Source organism: Asparagus officinalis, chromosome 3 (assembly GCF_001876935.1).
Source record: "Asparagus officinalis chromosome 3, Aspof.V1, whole genome shotgun sequence".
Lineage (NCBI taxonomy): Eukaryota > Viridiplantae > Streptophyta > Magnoliopsida > Asparagales > Asparagaceae > Asparagus > Asparagus officinalis.
In genome coordinates this window covers 59,694,141-59,699,449 of record NC_033796.1, presented here as the reverse complement: position 1 = coordinate 59,699,449, position 5,309 = coordinate 59,694,141, and the positions used below count along the sequence as shown (strand labels likewise).

The 5,309-nt window shown below is 36.9% G+C and overlaps 1 protein-coding gene across 3 annotated transcripts in view; it reads right to left on the bottom strand.

Moving 5' to 3' along the window:
- LOC109834207 (protein STRUBBELIG-RECEPTOR FAMILY 3-like) overlaps positions 1-500 on the bottom strand; it is a 19,762-nt gene extending 19,262 nt beyond the window's left edge. Inside the window, exon 1 of one of the 3 annotated variants that reach the window (XM_020402168.1) lies at positions 331-500. The gene's annotated coding sequence lies outside the window, so the exon portion shown is untranslated. The remainder of the gene's footprint in view (positions 1-330) is intronic. The other 2 variants (XM_020402167.1, XM_020402169.1) reach the window with 2 other exon arrangements.

The window sequence follows — 5,309 nt, the reverse complement described above, 5'->3', positions numbered from 1 at the left end:
ACAACCAACTCAAAAAAAAAACACTAGGAATATTGATTAAAACAAGTACAGATTCTACCCCTCACCTGCCCCTGCTTAATAAAACTTAGAAAAAGAACCCAACTAAATTGTTTCCTCAAAATTCCCAAATCCACCAAACAGAAACACCAAGTCTTTATTCCAAAAAAAAAAAAAATCCAGTGCCTACTCAGATCTGAAAGAACTCAATGCGAGGAATCAAACCGGAGAGCGAGCTCTCCGGGAGCCCCGCGGAACAAAATATAGAAAAAGTAAGTAATGGCCGAACTCCTGCTAGATCTTTGAAATCCATAGAGACGTAGAGAAGCTTACCTCGAAAAGGCCCTGGATTCGGATTCAGGCCGAGGCTTAGCTGCTAAGTTTCCGCTAACCTTAGATCTCTAGAGAGAGAGAGAGAGGGGGAGAGCACAAGTGGAAGGAGAGAGAAACAAAGAGACAAAGGAAACAACGCAAAGGCAGAGAGAAAAGGAGGGGGTAGAGAGAGAGAGAGAGAGTGAAGGTTAAAGATTAAAGTTTTAAAATGATAGAAGGCGATATATATATATTTTTTGTTCTTGCTTCTTCCATTAGAATCAACGAGGAAACTGACTTTCTTTTTTCTTTTTTGTTAATCCTTTAGAAAGGGATTCATAAATATGCTTCTCTTTTATTGCTGATGATAATCACTCTCTCTCTCTCTCTCTAGAGTCTAGTAGTTTTTTAGTTATTATAATAAAGAAGAAGGGTTGTTAATAAAGGTCAAAAAGGACGTGAGATTGTGTTGAGCGTTGATTAGTGGGAGGGACAGTCAGTCACGAAAGTGATCGCTATCAGCAGCCGCTTTTGTTCTCCTTAAAACTTCGAATTTTTTCTCAACAGCCTCCCCACACGAAACTTGTAAATAAAAACGAACGAAATTTTCTTGGGATCGAAAACTTTAAATTTAAGGAGAGGGAGGCAAGTTGCTTGAAAAGGGTTTTATGTGAAAAACCCCAAAGCTCATAGATTATGTGAATTAATCCTAAATGAAATTAGTTCCTTAAATCATTGAAATTGCAATTAGGTCCATCTAACTGTAAGTCTTAGGAATTGGGGGGCTTGATAGGAATTGCAATCATTTGAGTGGCTAATTTTGAAATAAAATATAAGAGTCGAAGCAATTTTTAGTGATTTGAGGGACTAATTTCAAAATCTTAAAATGTTATGCGCTAACATGGAAAAAAGTAACGTAAATGATATCAGCAGCCTTCTCTTTTTACTATAACTGGTAGACCACTAATTACTTCCACGTCATTCTCTAATCAACTTTAAACATCTGTATATTCTTTTTCCCCTGCAAAATCGCACTAAACCCCTAAAAGTAAACATTAGACCTGTATTTTATGTCGCTGACAAGATCAATTGAAAAGGCTACAAGAAAATGTGTCCTAAAATTTTCTACAAGATCGGCCCTATCTAGAAATTCACTTGAACATGTTCATCTACTCTCTTTTTTTTTTTTAAGTTTCATTCATGTTGATGTTGAGAGAGAGTTATTGCCTCTAGTTAAACGCATTATTGCTCTAAATTTTTTGTAATTATAGTATAAAATGAGCATGATCATCTTAATTTGATGCAAGTAACTAAGTTCGAGTTGAGAGATTAAAAATATATGTTTCTGTTAGTATGACGATACTCCGTCATGTCATTTATTCTTTTCTTTTGAAAATAAGGGGCTGTTTGGTTCGCTATTATAAGGGGTGGAAAACTCAGAAAACCCCTCCACGTCAGATTTTTAGCCCTCCACGTCAGTTTTTTTTGTTTCCGTCCATTTCTTTGTGCCGCTTTGGTTCGCTCGGATGAAAGAGAGAAAACTCTGCTGAAATCGCCGCCAACTAAGATTTTTTTTCCTCTTCGATTTCCTTCCCCAACCAAGTGAAATTGATAAAAACTCTGCCACGTCAGATTTTTTTTCCTTCTCTGCTTTGTTTATAAAAGTTTTCTTTTTTTTTCTATGCGAACCAAACACAAGAAAAATAAATACATTGGTTTCCCACCATTTTTTATGTGCGAACCAAAACAAAACAATCTATTTCTTGGAAAAGTTTGAAAAACTCAAAACTTGTGTTTCTTTACATGGAATTGCATTTCTCTATATCAAGGAAACGAACCAAACAGCCCCTAATAGTTTAAATCATAATCCTCCTTTTCTTACATACTAATAATGGATCAGCTCTTATTAGGCACTGCTTGTTTCCTCACTTAGGAGCGCTAATATATGACATTGCATGGTGAACTCCCTAAGGGGCTGTTTGGTTCCCTGTTTTTAAGGGAAAGTTTCTCTTGAAAGCCTGCCAAAAGTGTCAAAAATGTCTCTTTTTGGCAGGCTTTCGACCAAAATCTTCTTTTTTAGAGGTGATTTAAGCTGAAAGCCTGCCAAAAATTGACACTTTGGCAGGCTTTCAAAAGAAAAAAATTCCAACAATCATTAAATGCACAAGCATTTTGAGTTCTTTTTTCTTTTTTATTATAATTCGTTAAAATCTTAAGATGCCTAAAGTTCCTTTGGTTGGGCCCACGGGAGAGGGGAAGAGAGGGAGGATTCTCAAGTTAAAGAGGTAGTACAAAGTTTTTTTCCTTTTTCTTTTTTTTTTTAAGCACAAAGAAGTTTGCTGAGGTAATAATAATTAGAGGAGAAAGTTATGGGTAACTTCGTGCTGCGTACCCAATCAGAACACGAAGTTACTTCCATAAAAAAAAAAAATTGGTGCAAGAACTTAATTAATTAATTCATTAATTAAACTCTAGCCATTAATTTGCAAATAAAAAAGATCGAACGCGACCGAAAGGACGCTTGGGGTCCACCAGAGAGAGAGACGCCAGATTAATCCCACATGGGGTCTCAGCCTCTCACATGTCGCACGTACCGACTTGACTTGTTCAAAGCTCATCTCTCTCTCTCTCTCTCTCTCTCGCATAAATATTATTCGTTTTTTAATTAATGACGCATCCATGGGATCGGCGCATGCGGTTTCCACACGGAACTCGCTGGCCCTGAGCCTGAGCACCATTCTACCGAGAGCAGATAAGATCAGACCTCACACCGCTGGCGATGACGTGGAGGGCGTACACTTTAGTTTTGTTAGCTTGCTCCTTGGTGCAGGTTTGCTCGCTGCTAGATTCCCTCTCTCGATCATATATATATATATGCCGTTCCAAACTCGATCGGTCGCTTACAAGCCCACGGTTTACTCCTATTTGTTTTTAAACCCATCTGTTTTTAATATTACCCTTAGACGTACGTAATTGCTAAATTATTTTTAAGCATGCATGCCCTATGTATTCAGCAATTTGATAATACATCAACTTACTATACGGAATATAACAACTTACGATATTGGAATAATATTGTACTACGTACCCAAAAGCGTTGAAATCAAAAGTGGCTTTAAGAACCATTCAACAAGTTTTTTTTTTTTTGGTTTAAGAGCAATCGATATTGGAAGTGGGTGGGTTTAAAAAATAACTTAAGAGTAAAGTTTTTTTTTTTTTTTTTTGTTTCTCACGGGGCTATCCCCACGCCTTATTATGGATGAGAGTAATCTCTGCTCACGCTTTGTTGCAGGCGCTGGCCCTACTGGAAAATTCGAACACGGGGCTAACCCACTGTGCTAGCCATGCGGGTTAATTGGAGTAAAAACTTTGAATTTATCAGAAAGGAACCATTAAATTAATACTAAAGTTTTGACCAACTCTCTATCAGCATTCATGATGATATATATCCTTGTTGATCTTAAAGTTGACTGCCAATGACCAAGCCAGCTCCATCAGTATTAATTAAAAAGATTAGAAAAGAACAGGGACTCGTTCCTATTCTTATAGTCAATCCATGCTGGAAAGGGACCTTTTGCTTAACAATAAATAAGAGGACATATCCTTCCCCCCTCGAATGTATTAATTAAGTGCAATTTCTATCAACCCTCCTTGAATGTATCATTAATTAAGTGCAATCACATTACCACATCATATATAGTTATTTATTTTCTCGTGTATATAAATTGACAAATGATAACGCAACCAGTCGGTCATTTAAAATGACACCTACTGATTACATCAGTTTGTGCGCCAACATTTTTCCTTCATCCAAAATTGTTGAAGTGAGATAAAGACGTTCGGTTTAGGGTGGATAGAGAAATTTGGCCAATTACTGAAGCACGCATATCCACAAGACTACAAGGTCAAGGGGGGGAAAACTTAGAAACGATATCCTTAATAGTCATTATCTATCATAATATATTTCAACTATGTGCATATCTAACTATGATCTCAGTTAATAGAGCGGGACGTGCGGTCTCTTTCTTTGTAAGCGGTCCATTTTGACCGACGCAAGTGGCCGGGGACTCGTCATGCATAGTTTCATCCTTTTTCTAAAAAATATATGAGATCAAGTAAATAAATAAAATAAGACTATGCGAATTTGATATTGATTGATCCAGAATAACAATAAAGTACGACTTCGAAGTTCGTGAGACTGATCAGTTCACTATTAGGGGATCGAGCACGAGGTACCTCAGTAAAAATAAAATATGAGAAAGAGGCGTTATCAAAGTGGCTGACGACCTTGAGATTCGGCCGAGAGCAGGCCGACCAATAGCAAATGTTACTATTTTCTCTCATGAGGTGACCAAGGTAGGAGGCTCGTGGCCTGTTAGGCCTGTCCAAAGGCGGTCCGGATTTGTTTTATTTTTTATTTGATTTTTTTTTTTTGCAAAAAAATACTAAAAATTTATATTAATTTTACTATATATATATATAGGGAGAAGTTCTAATAAAAACCTCCTTAGCCTAAAAACTAAAAACCTCCTTCATCTAATGGCTAGGATTCAGTCAAACAGTCAACATACACATGTATTAATTACCTCATTAAACACATGCATTAATTACATCAACGCAGTGAATCCGGATTCACTGCAGTGATTCGAGATACGTTGAAGTAGTGAATCTGGATTCACCGCGTTGAGGTAATTAATGAGGTAATTAATGCATGTGTCTGTTGACTGTTTGACTGAATCTCAGCCATTGGATTCATCTAGATCCAATGGATGAAGGAGGTTTTTAGTTTTTAGGCTAAGGAGGTTTTTATTAGAACCTCTCCCTATATATATATATATAGAGAGAGAGAGAGCAAAACTTATGTAAACTTAAGTGGACGTCCACTAAGTTTCTTAGTCATTGATGATCACTTGAGAGAGAGGTTCTAATAAAAACCTCCTTAGTCTAAAAACTAAAAACCAATATCATCCATTGGATGAATCCAATGGCTGAGAGTCAGT